A 15,257-nucleotide genomic window follows, 5' to 3' on the forward strand; every position below is an offset into this window, starting at 1 on the left:
GGTTCATGTATTGCTGAAACCTGTTTTGGAGAATTTTGAGCATTACTTTACTGCGTGTGAGATGAGTGCAATTGTACAGTCATTTGAGCATTCTTTGGCATTGCCTTTCTTTGGGATTGGAATGAAAACTGACCATTTCCAGTCCTGTGGCCACTGCTGAGTTTTCCAAATTTGCTGGCATATTGAGTGCAGCACTGTCACAACATCATCTTTCAGGATTTGAAGTAGCTCAACTGGAATTCCATCACCTCCATTAGCTTGTTCATAGTGATGCTTCGTAAGGCCCACTTGACTTCACATTCCATGATATCTGGCTCTAGGTGAGTGATCACACCATCGTGATTATCTGGGTCATGAAGATCTTTTTTGTACAGTTCTGTGTGTTCTTGCCACCTCTTCTTAATATCTTCTGCTTCTGTTAGGTCCCTACCATTTCTGTCCTTTATTGAGCCCATCTTCCCATGAAATATTCCCTTGGTATCTCTAATTTTCTTGAAGAGATCTCTAGTCTTTCCCATTCTGTTGTTTTCCTTTATTTCTTTGCACTGATCACTGAGGAAGGCTTTCATATCTCTCCTTGGTATTCTCTGGAACTCTGCATTCAAATGGGTATATTTTTCCTTTTCTTCTTTGCTTTTTGCTTCTGTTCTTATCACAGCTATTTGTAAGGCCTCCTCAGACAGCCATTTTGTTTCTTTGCATTTCTTTTTCTTGGGGATGGTCTTGATCCCTGTCTCTTGCACAGTGTTACAAACCTCTGTCCCTAGTTCATCAGACACTCTGTCTATCAGATCTAGTCCCTTAAATCTATTTCTCACTTCCACTGTATAATCATAAGGGATTTGATTTAGGTCATACCTGAATGGTCTAGTGGTTTTCCCCAGTTTCTTCAATTTCAGTCTGAATTTGGCACTAAGGATTTCATGATCTGAGCCATAGTCAGCTACCAATCTTGTTTTTGCTGACTGTATAGAGCTTCTCCATCTTTGGCTTCAAAGAATAAAATCAATCTGATTTCGGTTTGGCTGTCTGGTTTTGTCTGTGTGTACCATCTTCTCTTGTGGTACTGAAAGAGGGTGTTTGCTATGAACAGTGCGTTCTCTTGGCAGAACTCTATGAGCATTTGCCCTGCTTCATTCCGTGCTCCAAGGCCATTTTTGCCTGTTATTCCAGGTGTTTCTTGACTTCCTTCTTTTGCATTCCAGTCCCCTATAATGAAAAAGACATCTTTTTTGGGTGTTAGTTCTAGAAGATCTTGTAGGTCTTCATAGAACTGTTCAACTTCAGCTTCTTCAGCGTTACTGGTCGGGGCACAGGCTTGGATTACTGTAATATTGAATGGTTTGCCTTGGAAATGAACAGAGATCATTCTGTCATTTTTGAGATTGCATCCAAGTACTGTATTTCAGACTCTTTTGTTGACTATGATGGCTACTCCATTTCTTCTAAGGGATTCCTGCCCACAGTAGTAGATATAATGGTCATCTGAGTTAAATTCACCCTTTCCAGTCCATTTTAGTTAGCTGATTCCTAGAATGTCGATGTTCACTCTTGCCATCTCCTGTTTGACCACTTCCAATTTGCCTTGATTCATGGACCTAACATTCCAGGTTCCTTTGCCTCAGTTCTCTTTACAGCATTGGACCTGCTTCCATCACCAGTCCCATCCGCAACTGGGTGTTGTTTTTGCTTTGGATCCATCCCTTCATTCTTTCTGGAGTTATTTCTATACTGATCTGCAGTAGCATATTGGGCAACTACCAACCTGGAGAGTTCATCTTTCAATGTCCTATCTTTTTGCCTTTTCATTCTATTCATGGGGTTCTCAAGGCAAGAAAACTGAGGTGGTTTGCCATTCCCTTCTCCAGTGGACCACATTCTCTCAGACCTCTTCACCATGACCCATCTGTCTTGGGTGGCCCCATTTGGCATGGCTTATTTTCACTGAGTTAGACAGGGCTGTGGTCCGTGTGAGATCAGATTGGCTTGTTGTCTGTGATTGTGGTTTCAGTCTGTCTGCCCTCTGGTGCCCTTTCTCAGTGCCCATCATCTTACTTGGTTTTCTCTTTCCTTGGACATTGGTTATCTCTTGATGGCTGCTCCAGCAAAGCTATATCGTTCCATATTCTTATTATTTCCTCTGGATATAAATGTTTTTGGAAACATTATTTGTACAGATTCTTAAAAGGCATTCTCTCCCAAAAATGTATAAAATTTTTCTGGGATTGTGAGGTTGTTGGAATTCTCTAGAGAAATAACAACTTTATTTTTTAAAATTGTCTATTAAATGATATCAGCACTAAACATAACCTCCTTCCCAATTTACATTTTTGTTTTGCTATTAAATGCAAATTTATGAATGATCACAGTATGCTGAAAAGAATGTTTGATCTATTCCCAGGTCCACTGTAGGTAATTTGCCTATGACTAGGAAGGATGGAAAGGAGAGACAGGTATATTTACAAACCACAGAAAGGCTGTCTTTGAGAATTACAGGTCACAACTACAAAGACTAACTAATATGTAGTAAATTGCCCATCACTGAGGATGTTCAGTTCTAAGTGAGCTTTCATTTAAAGAGACTTTAGAATACATTCTACTGTATCAGGTAAGGCACAATTAATACATCTTAAAACTCTTTTATAATTTATAACAATGCATAATTCATAGCACATAACTCAGCCTTGAAGAATACAACATGATTCAGGGAGTTTCTAGTGGTTAGGTGTTGAGAGATGCTTCTGTGAAGCTCCAGTTTATTAATACAACCAATAAAACTAAGCTGTGAAGATTAGGGGTGAAAGGCAGATATTGTTACTGGTGGATTTAAGGTTCTTTCTTATGAAAGAATTCAGAGATGAAGCAGAGATGCTAAGAAAGGAAAGTGAAAGTTTATTTAAGCTAAGACACACATTCAGAGTGAAAATATGCACAAAGCTGAAGAGCTGCGGCTCTGGGTTTCTTTTTTTTTTTTTATGTAATTAATTTATTTTTTATTGAGGCAAATTATTTTACAATATTATATTGGTTGGTTTTGCCATACATTGATATGAATTTTCCCCGGGTTTACATAAGTTCCCCCTCCTGAACCCCCCTCCCACCTCCCTCCTCCCTTTATCCTCCCTCTGGGTCATCCCCGCATGCCAGCCCCGAGCATCCTATAACATGCATTGACCCTGAACTAGTGATTCGTTTCACATATGACAACATACGTGTTTCAATGCCATTCTCCCAAATCATCCCACCCTCACCCTCTCCCACAGAGTCCCAAAGACTGTTCTATACATCTGTGTCTCTTTTGCTGTCTCGTATACAGGGTTATCATTTGCATCTTTCTAAATTCCATATATATGTGTTAGTATACTGTATTGGTGTTTTTCTTTCTGGCTTACTTCACTCTGTATAATAGGCTCCAGTTTCATCCACCTCATTAGAACTGATTCAAATGTATTCTTTTTAATGGCTGAATAATACTCCATTGTGTATATGTACCAAAGCTTTCTTATCCATTCGTCTGCAGATGGACATCTAGGTTGCTTCCATGTCCTGGCTATTATAAACAGTGCTGCAATGAACACTGGAGTACACGTGTCTCTTTCAATTCTGGTTTCCTCGGTGTGTATGCCCAGGAGTGCGATTGCTGGATCATATGGCAGTTCTATGGAGAGGATGTGGAGAGAACCCTCTTACACTGTTGGTGGGAATGCAAACTAGTACAGCCACTATGGAGAACAGTGTGGAGATTCCTCAAAAATAGGCTCTGGGTTTCTTTGGCAAGCCAGCTATGAGGAGCACACAAATGAAGGGGTGGAATATTCACTGGGAAAGGAGGAGTTTGGGGGTCTTATTCCCTGATTTTTCATCCTAAATCCAATCTCCCAAGGTGGGGAGGGAATTTTTTTGGTCCTTATTATCTTAAGTCCAGGAGTTGGTGATGAACAGGGAAGCCTGACATGCTGCAGTCCATGGGGTTGCAAAGAGTCAGACAAAACTGAGCGACTGAACTGAACTGAAGCGTCATGGCTTTGTAGGTGCATGATGGGTTCTTCTTATCTGTAAGGCTATTTTTACTGTAATAAGAGGATAATAAGTAACAAGTTACATTCAGATGAAGGAGATTGCTGCATTTCCCCATCTTTCTTTGTCTGTTACCTTATCACCTCAAATGTGTGGTTTCCTGTCTTTCTGGAGCTTCCTACTTTCCTCTATCTGCCTATGGACCCCCGCTGTTTACAAGATTCCTGGTTTCCTGCCACCTGGCCCCTGCTGCCATTTCACTGCTCAACTTAGTTACTGTAACAATACCTATCCTGCAGTAACAACATATAACCAATTTTAAGAATCACCTCTCCTTATACTTCAGTTCAGTCGCTCAGTCGTGCCCCACTCTTTGCAACCCCATGAATCACAGCACACCAGGCCTCCCTGTCCATCATCAACTCCCGGAGATCACTCAAACTCACATCCATCAAGTTGGTGATGCCATCCAGCCATCTCATTCTCTGTCGTCCCCTTCTCCTCCCACCCCCAATCCTTCCCAGCATCAGAGTCTTTTCCAGTGTGTGTACAATCATTTGTATTTTTAAACCTGGAGCAACAGAATATAAATGCAAACCTTTCATAACTAGTTAAGAAGGGGAAAATAAAGCATTTTCCTACAAAGCACCCTGCCAGAATCACACTTAGGCAATCCATGGCACAGAATTTCTAGTGACTTGAGCTGAGTTCAAATTACTGGAGTAATGTCAGGCCCCAGGGAATATTAATTAAAGTGAGGTACCCCAGAGGTACTCATCTCAACACCAAGACCTGGCTCTACCCAACTGCCTGCAAACTCTACTGCTGTAAGAAAGTGAAAATCATTCAGTTGTGTCTAACTCTTTGTGACCCCATGGACTATAGCCCACCAGACTCTTCTGTCCATGGAATTTTCCAAGCAAGAATACTGGAGTGGGTAGTTATTTTCTTCTCCAGAGGATCTTCCTAAACCAGAGATCAAACCCAAGTCTCCTGCATTTCAGGCAGATTCTTTACCCTCTGAGCCACCAGGAGCCCACTCCTTGAAACCTCAGGTCAAACAATTAGTAAGACAGGAACAGAGTCCTACATAACACAGAAAAAAAAAAAAAAAAGACTCAAAAAATAATTAGTAGTTCTAGTTCAGTCTCAAAATTATCTCCCCCTTGATGGTGGTATGTGAATTCTGCTTAAATTTTATCAACCGTATCAGCCATATGGCTTTGCAAGGGAATTGATAATAGATGAGAAAATGGAATAGTCCACATGCTTTGTTACCTATAACAAATATTTTCTTAAAACACTGACACTTAATACACTTTAAATTGAAAAAATAAAAAAAAATTATGTTACCTGGAAAGGGAGTTCAAAACAATGGGTCTTACAGGACAATTTTTAAATGGTTCAGTTCAGTTCAGTTCATTTCAGTCGCTCAGTTGTGTCTGACCTTTGTGACCTCATGAATCACAGCATGCCAGGCCTCCCAGTCCATCAGCAACTCCCAGAGTTCACTCAAACTCATGTCTATCGAGTCGGTGATGCCATCCAGACATCTCATTCTCAGTTGTCCCCATCTCCTCCTGCCCGCAATCACTCCCAGCATCAGAGTCTTTTATAGTGAGTCAATGCTTCGCATGAGGTGGCCAAACTATTGGAGTTTCAGCTTTAGCATCAGTCCTTCCAATGAACACCCAGGATTGATCTCCTTTAGAATGGAATGGTTGGATCTCCCTGAAGTCCAAGGGACTCTCAAGAGTCTTCTCCAGCACCACAGTTCAAAAGCATCAAGTCTTCGGCGATCAGCTTTCTTCACCGTCCGACTCTCACATCCATACATGACCACGGGAAAAACCATAGCCTTGACTAGGCGGACCTTGGTTGGCAAAGTAATGTCTCTGCTTTTTAATATGTTATCTAGGTTGGCCATAACTTTCCTTCCAATGAGTAAGCGTCTTTTAATTTCCTGGCTGCAATCCTCATCTGCAGTGATTTTGGAGCCCAAAAAAATAAAGTCTGACACTGTTTCCACTGTTTCCTCATCTATTTCCCATGAAGTGATGGGACCAGATGCCATGATCTTCGTTTTCTGAATGTTGAGCTTCAAGCCAACCTTTTCACTCTCCTCTTTCACTTTCATCAAGAGGCTTTTGAGTTCCTCTTCACTTTCTACCATAATGGTGGTGTCATCTGCATATCTGAGGTTATTGATATTTCTCCCGGCAATCTTGATTCCAGCTTGTGCTTCTTCCAGCCCACCGTTCCTCATGATGTACTCTGCATATAAGTTAAATAAGCAGGGTGACAATATACAACCTTGACGTACTCCTTTTCCTCTTTGGAACCAGTCTATTGTTCCATGTCCAGTTCTAACTGTTGCTTCCTGACCTGCATACAGGTTTGAATGGTTAAGACACCCAAAAGTCCACTCCACCATAAAAGCAATGAAAACACAGAGGAGAAAAAAAAAAAAAAAAGAAAACTGTCAAAATCAATGTCTTCAGAACACAGGAAATTAACTTAAAAGCTTGCAGGAAACCTGAGTGTTTACTCAAGAAAAATTGTTTAATGTAGTAATAATAGCAAGACTTGTGGCTATTAACTTGCTCTAATCCCACTCTTTTGTCCCTAAATTTAAAACCAATAGCCTCATAATTATAATAGCAATAAAATCAGCAAACTGACAGCCACTATAAGAGCATCTCAGGTTTGGACATCCAAAATAGCCAAAAGTCTAGTGAATTATTATTTGAGCTGTCTAGACAGCTGCCTGAAATACTTGATTCTCTGGCTTTTCTATATTTGATGTGACAAGGAGCTTGCTGTTTGTAGACAGCCCTATCCTTGGGGCATTTTTCAAAACAGTGGCAATTGTTGAACAACATAGCTGCCTGAGGTAGTGATAACAGTTGAAACCAACAAGTGTGACAAAGAAACTTAAAAGGAAAAAAGGAGGAATGTGATATTCAAAGGGTATTTTGAAAACCTCTGATATACCCTGATATTCTGTAAAACCACATGGATGAACAGAGCTGTGTGCACACCCAGGAAATGAACATACCCAGGAGAGACCTGATAAGTCCTAACTCTGAACTCTGGCTTACCTTATGACTATAGGCAAACCGGAATTAAAAATTAAGCTAGACTTGAAAATTACCTGGCAGAACTTTAAAAGACACACATGGGCAAAAACTGGAAGATGAATTGGTTCAAAGAATCTATGAGAATCTCTTAAGTGATTATTAAGTGGACAGAGCAGAGCCTTCATTGGCTTTAAAACAGATCTCATGTAAGAAACAAAGAGACTTTAAAACATTAGTCCAAAGAAATTACTATACAAATATGTATCAACCCTGAAACAACAAAAAACAGCAACAATAGGGCACCCTGAGATTGTGCATGAAGAGGGATGATTTCAAGGTTGCCACATTTAAAAGACTGACTATATACATCTGTGTCTCTTTTGCTGTCTCGTATACAGGGTTATCATTTGCATCCTTCTAAATTACATATATATGCGTTAGTATGCTGTATTGGTGTTTTTCTTTCTGGCTTACTTCACTCTGTATAATAGGCTCCAGTTTCATCCACCTCATTAGAACTGATTCAAATGTATTCTTTTTAATGGCTGAATAATACTCCATTGTGTATATGTACCAAAGCTTTCTTATCCATTTGTCTGCAGATGGACATCTAGGTTGCTTCCATGTCCTGGCTATTATAAACAGTGCTGCAATGAACATTGGAGTACATGTGTCTCTTTCAATTCTGGTTTCCTCAGTGTGTATGCCCAGGAGTGCGATTGCTGGATCATATGGCAGTTCTATTTCCAATTTTTTGAGGAATCTCCACACTGTTCTCCATAGTGGCTGTACTAGTTTGCATTCCGACCAACAGTGTAAGAGGGTTCCTTTCTCTCCACATCCTCTCCAGCATTTATTGCATGTAGACTTTTGGATAGCAGCCTTGGGACTCTGTGGGAGAGGGTGAGGGTGGGATGATTTGGGAGAATGTCATTGAAACACGTATGTTGTCATATGTGAAATGAATCACTAGTTCAGGGTCAATGCATGTTATAGGATGCTCGGGGCTGGCATGCGGGGATGACCCAGAGGGAGGATAAAGGGAGGAGGGAGTTGGGAAGGGGGTTCAGGAGGGGGAACTTATGTAAACCTGGGGCGAATTTATGTCAATGTATGGCAAAACCAACCAATATAATATTGTAAAATAATTTGCCTCCAATAAAAAATAATTACAAAAAAAATAAAATAAATAAAAGACTGACTATATATGCAAAGTGATAGAATAAAAAAAAACCTGAGGAGAGGGAAAACAATAATTCCCAGAGTGGCTATATGTTAAAAATTCAGTTTTTATTTTAAAAGTTCAGTTTGCAAAGAAATTAAGAGAAAAGCAAAAGGATAGAAAAGTATAGTCCATACCCATTAGGGGAAAATACAGCCCACAGACACTATTCCTGAGGAATTCTAATGTCAATGGTTAGATAAACTATTATTTTTTTTAATGATCCAAATAAAAATTCTACAGTTGAAAATATAAAAACTAAAAGGAAGTATTCATTGGTGTATCAACATACAAACTTGAAGATGGCTATTATATCCAATTTGAGTAACAGAACAGAAAATAAATGTAAAAAGATGAACAGGGCCTCATAGATATGTATGACGCTACCAAATATATCAAAATATTCATGACGGGTATCCCAGAGAAAGAGAAAAGAAAGGGATGAAAAAATATTCTAGAAAATAATTTCCAAAATTTCTCAAATTTGATTAAAAACATTGGTCTATTTTAAACACTGAAACAATTTGATTGAAAAACACAACAAAGTATTTTCATGAATTTCAAGTAAGAATAATTCAAGGATGGCCACACCTATGTTCATCATGGTTAAATTGTTAAACCCGAGAAAAATCTTGAAAATAGCATGAAAAAAATATATTATCATGTGAAAGGGTGGACAAGAACTGTTGCCTGTCATTTCAGTAAACAAAGAATGTTGCCATGACATTTTAGTAGACATTGGAAGGACTGATGCTAAAGTTGAAACTCCAATACTTTGGCCACCTCATGCGACGAGTTGACTCACTGGAAAAGACTCTGATGCTGGGAAGGATTGGGGGCGGGAGGAGAAGGGGACAACAGAGAATGAGGTGGCTGGATGGCATCACCGACTCGATGGATATGAATTTGAGTGAACTCCGGGAGTTGGTGATGGACAGGGAGGCCTGGCGTGCTGTGATTCATGGGGTCGCAAAGAGTCGGACACGACTGAGAGACTGAACTGAACTGAACTGAACTGAATGTTGTTTTATTGGCACTGTGAAATCCAATTAAGTTTTTGAGCTTTTTTTTTTTTCTTTTTCCTCAGTCACATTTTTAATTGTTGTCATAAACCTCTGCCTCTACATTGGGCTTTTGCAGTTCTGTGGAGTTTTTCTTTTCTCTTTTTTTTAATTTTAATATTTAAATTTTTAAACCTAATATTATTTTTCCACATTTATTCCTTTGTTTGCTTTTCCTACTGTTCCTTTCCCATTGCACTTAATCTTTAATGTATTTAAATCTTCTTTATCTATCTCTGTTTAACTCTGCATATCTATTATTTCTTTTCTTTCTCTCTTGCTTTAGTTTTGTTTTCCAGTTTGAGCTTTAATTAGTTTTGTTCTGGTAGATATAATTTTTTTATTTCATTTGTTCATCAGGTCAATCTACTGTACTTAATTTTTGTTGGGCTGTTTTGATTTTGCTTATGGGTATATATGTATATGTATGCATTCAATCACACTTTCAATTGTTGTTATAAACCTCTGCCTCTACATTGGGCCTTTAGAGGAAAACATAGAAGACTCAATGACATAAATGAAAGCAAGGTCCTCTATGACCCACCTCCTAGAGTAATGGAAATAAAAACAAAAGTAAACAAGTGGGACTTGATTAAACTTAAAAGCTTTTCCACAGCAAAGGAAACTATAAGTAAGGTGAAAAGAAAACCCTCAGAATGGGAGAAAATAATAGCAAATGAAACAACTGACAAAGGATTTATTTCCAAAATATACAAGCAGCTCATACAATTCAATGCCAGAAAAACAAACAACCCAATCAAAAAGTGGGAAAAAGACCTAAGCAGACATTTCTCCAAAGAAGACATACAGATGGCTAACAAACACATGAAAAGATGCTCAACATTGCTCATTACTAGAGAAATACAAATCAAAACTACAATTAGTTAACACCTCACACAGGTCAGAATGTCCCTCATCAAAAAGCCTACAAGGAATAATGCTAGAGAGGGTGTGGAGAAAAGGGAACACTCTTGTACTGTTGGTGGTAATGTGAACTGATACAGCCACTATTGAAGATTGTATGGAGATTCCTTAAAACTAGGAATAAAACCACCATATGACCCAGCAATCCCACTCCTAGGTGTATACCCTGAAGAAACCAAAATGAAAGAGACACGTATCCCATTGTTTTTGCAGCACTATTTACAATAGCTAGAACATGGAAGCAACCTAGATGTCCGTTGACAGATGAATGGATAAAGAAGTTGTGGTATATATACACAATGGACTATTACTCAAACATGAAAAGGAACAGATGTGAGTCAGTTCTAATGAGGTGGATGAACCTAGAACCTATTATACCAACTGAAGTGAGTCAGAAAGATAAAGATAAATATCATATTCTAACACACATATACAGAATGTAGCAACAATGGGGAAACAGACGTAGAGAATAGACTTATGGACATGGGGAGAGGGGAGGAGAGGCTGAGATGTATGGAGAGAGTAACATGGAAACTTACATTACCATATGTAAAATAAACAGCCAATGGGAGTTTGCTGCATGGCTCAGGAAACTCAAACAGAGGCTCTGTATCAACCTAGAGGGGTGGAAGGGGAGGGAGATGGGTTGGAGTTTCAAAAGGAAGGGCATATATATATACCTATGGCTGACTCATGTTGAGGTTTGACAGAAAACAGCAAAATTCTGTAAAGCAAGTGTCCTCCAATAAAAATAAATTAATTAAAAAATAGAAAAATTTAGTAAAGCAAGCAGTAACAAATTAAAATAAAATACTCCAATATATCTATCTAACACAAAATAATATAGTGGTAATGGAACAACAGAGAAACAGAAAGCACAAAAAACTTACAGAAAACAAAGCATAATTTCAAATATAAATCACCTAATTAGTAATTTTATTAAATGTAGATAAAATACAAACTAGAGTAAAAGGTAAATATTGAAAGAAAAGATGAAAAAAACCCACAATCCAGCTACAATACTACCCTCAAGAGATCCATTTTAGATTCAGGCTTACAAATTGGTTGAAAGAAAAAATGATGGAAAAAGATAAACACATAAACACTACCCAAAATATAAATGGTACAGAGGCTGTAATTGTATCAGACGAAATAGATGTTAAAATAAAATTGCTGCAGGAGTCAAATATTTTATAATGATGAGATGGTTTAGTTGTTATTTCATCACTAAGTCGTGTCCAAACCTCTGGGACCCCAGGGACTGCAGCCTTCCAGGTTCCCTGTCCTTTGCTGTCTCCCAGAGTTTCCTCAGATTAATGTCCAGAGTCAGTGATGCTATCTAACCATCTCATCATCTGTCGCTCTCTTCTTCTTTTGCCTTCAATCTTTACAAGCATTGGGGTCTTTTCCAATGAGTCAGCTCATTGTTAGCCAAGTGATGTTTCTGCTTCTTAGTATACTGTCATAGCTTTGAAATGGTTGCAGCTGCTGCTGCTGCTAAGTCGCTTCAGTCGTGTCCAACTCTGTGCGACTCCATAGACGGGAGCCCACCAGGTTCCCCCATCCCTGGGATTCTCCAGACAGGAACACTGGAGTGGGTTGCTAGGAGGACACAATTATAGATATGTGTGCACTGGACCAAAATATATGAAACTGAAAAACTGAATGGAAAAATAGAGCATTTGAAAATAATAATATGAGACTTCATATCCAATTTAACATCTCACAAGTAGATAAAGAGATTTAAGACTTTTACAATGCCACAAATCCTCTAGAATAGGAGAATACACATTCTTCTCAAAGTGAACATAAAGCATTCTCCAACAGAGGTCATATTTAATGGTATAAAATATGTCACAGTAGATGTTCAAGGATTGAAATCAAATAAATTATGTTGTCTGACCGCAATGGATTGAAGTTAAAAATCAATAACAGTAGAAACTTGCAAAAGTCACAAATACACAGAAACTAAACCACACTGTAAAATAACAGTTGGTCAGAAATATGTCTGCTGCTGAGTCACTTCAGTCGTATCCGACTCTGTGTGACCCCATAGACGGAAGCCCACCAGGCTCCCCCGTCCCTGGGATTCTCCAGGCAAGAACACTGGAGTGGGTTCCCATTTCCTTCTCCAATGTGTGAAAGTGAAAGTGAAGTCGCTCAGTCGTGTCTGACCCTTAGCGACCCCATGGACTGCAGCCTACCAGGCTCCTCCATCCATGGGATTTTCTAGGCAAGAGTACTGGAGTGGCTTGCCATTGCCTTCTCCAAGAAATATGTCTAGACAGACTAAAATCTGAACAGATTCTTAGTTCATTGTTTAAATTAAAGGTAGGTGTTGTACTATTAAAATACTCAAGTGTAAGAAACTGTTCTCTGTCCATAACACAGTTTGTAGCTATTTCAAGTTATTGGGGCAGAACAGCAACTGACAAAAATTCAATTATTTCTATTCTTCACCCATAGAGATAGTTATGCCTTTGTAATAATTTACTACGTTTCAGCGGTGAATGATTAAACAAAAAATCTAGATTTTAGTCTTCAAGATGAAATACTTATTTTCCATTAGACAGCATGACCATGTGTTCAGAAAACAGAATAAAATGATTGTTGAAATAAGTCTAGTTGGTGAACTTAGAGTGCTTAAAGTTGAGTTGGTGATGGACAGGGAGGCCTGGTGTGCTGTGATTCACGGGGTCGCAAAGAGTCCAAGACGACTGAGCGACTGAACTGAACTGAACTGAAAGTTAGTGAAACATTTTCTCCACGCCAAACATTTTCATTTGATCATTAAATAGATGATTTTTCACTTGTTTACATACTTTATATTTATACAGGGAAATGAAACAGGCATTCCATGCTTAGTAACAATGTGTCTTTTTTTTAAAATTAGTTATATATATGAACTATTTTGTGCTTATTGGAACACATTCAGCAAATGAGTGGTGGTGTAGTTTCAAGAGATGTTTTTTCTCTCTTTGAGTTTTACTCTGTTTTTTTTTTTTTTAATTGAGGTAAAGAAAGTCTAATATCTGCTTACAATGAAGGTAAAAAATACCACCTTTCAAATGTAGCATAAAAAACCATATACACCTTATCTATAGCTTTCCCAGGAATATTTTGTTTCAATAAAATGTTTACTAATATTTTATTTTCCCCTAAAACCAGTTTTTTCTGCTAAAGATAGGCTTGAATTTTTATCTCTGATGAATTTTCATTTATTTTATATTTGAGTTAGAGGAAAGTTATGACCAACCTAGATAGTATATTAAAAAGCAGAGACATTACTTTGCCAACCAAGGTCCGTCTAGTCAAGGCTATGGTTTTTCCAGTGGTCATGTATGGATGTGAGAGTTGGACTGTGAAGAAGGCTGATCGCCGAAGAATTGATGCTTTTGAACTGTGGTGCTGGAGAAGACTCTTGAGAGTCCCTTGGACTGCAAGGAGATCCAACCAGTCCATTCTAAAGAAGATCAGTCCTGGGTGTTCATTGGAAGGACTGATGCTAAAGCTGAAACTGCAATACTTTGGCCACCTCATGCGACGAGTTGACTCACTGGAAAAGACTCTGATGCTGGGAGTGATTGAGGGCGGGAGGAGAAGGGGACGACCGAGAATGAGATGGGTGGATGGCATCACCGACTCGATGGACATGAGTTTGGGTGAACTCCGGGAATTGGTAATGGACAGGGAGGCCTGGTGTGCTGTGATTCATGGGGTCGCAAAGAGTCAGACACGACTGAGCAACTGAACTGAACTGAACTGAACTGAGGCATATATATGGGTTTCCCCAGTGGCTCAGAATTAAAGAATCTGCCTGCCAATGCAGGAGCAGCAGGAGATGCGGTTTCCATCCCTGAGTGGGGAAGATTCCCCTGGGGAAGAACATGCAACCCATCCAGTATTCTTTTCTGGAGATTCCCATGGGCAGAGGACCCTGGTGGGCTACAGTCCATAAGTTCGCAAAGAGTGGGACACGACTGAAGTGACTTGGCATGCATGCAAGCTTATATATATGCACATACACACACACATATGTAGGAGCATGTTTTATACATATACAAGTAACCCTTGAACAATGTAGGGGCACTTACTGCCCCTGTCCTTGCAGTTGAAATTCTGAGTACTATTATCCCTACCTGAAAAACGAACTGATAATGTCTCATTCACCGGCAGGAAGTTGATACACTTTCAATAGAATCAAAATTCAAATTCAAATTCTTTTATTTCTACATATTGTGTTCTCAGATGAACGTGAAATTATCCTCATACCGAATGAATTTAAAGATCTATAAAATGAAAATACAGGTACTACATATGTGAAAAATAAAAACTTTATCTGCTTATAAGTGAACACATTCTGTTTAAGTGTGTATTATTCAGGAATCATCTGATCTGCATATATAAGTATTAAATCATTATACACATTCTTTCAGTATAACCATTTTTATTGTTATTTTTATTCATTGTGATTTGACAGAATGAATCTACTTCTTCAAATGAAAAATCCCATATCTTTTCTCCTTTATTGCCTATAATTATTCATATGTTATCACATATTTATATATCTAGGGCTTCAGGAAGAAATACATAAATTAAAAAGGAAGATTGTAGTATCACTGATTGCTGGATTTTGTTTTTAATAATCAAATTTCCTTGGGAATGCTTTCTTCTGTCTACTCTTTTTTAAAGAAGGAAATGCCAGTTTCCAGCTTCCAGTTATCATGAGAATAGGTTTTTCTGTAAATTTCTGCAGTCTCACGGCAAACCTTTTGCTGTTGTTCAGTTACTAAGTCATGTCTGACTCTTTGCGACCCCATGACCTGCAGCATGCCAGGCTTCTCTGTCCTTCACTCTCTCCCATAGTTTGCTCAAACTCATGTCCCTTGAATCATTGATGCCATCCAATCAACTCATCCCCTGTCACCCCATCTCCTCTTATCCTCAATCTTT

The sequence above is a fragment of the Moschus berezovskii genome, chromosome 18 (assembly GCF_049115385.1).
Source record: "Moschus berezovskii isolate FMDL1 chromosome 18, NW_MosBer_1.0, whole genome shotgun sequence".
Taxonomy (NCBI): Eukaryota; Metazoa; Chordata; class Mammalia; order Artiodactyla; family Moschidae; genus Moschus; species Moschus berezovskii.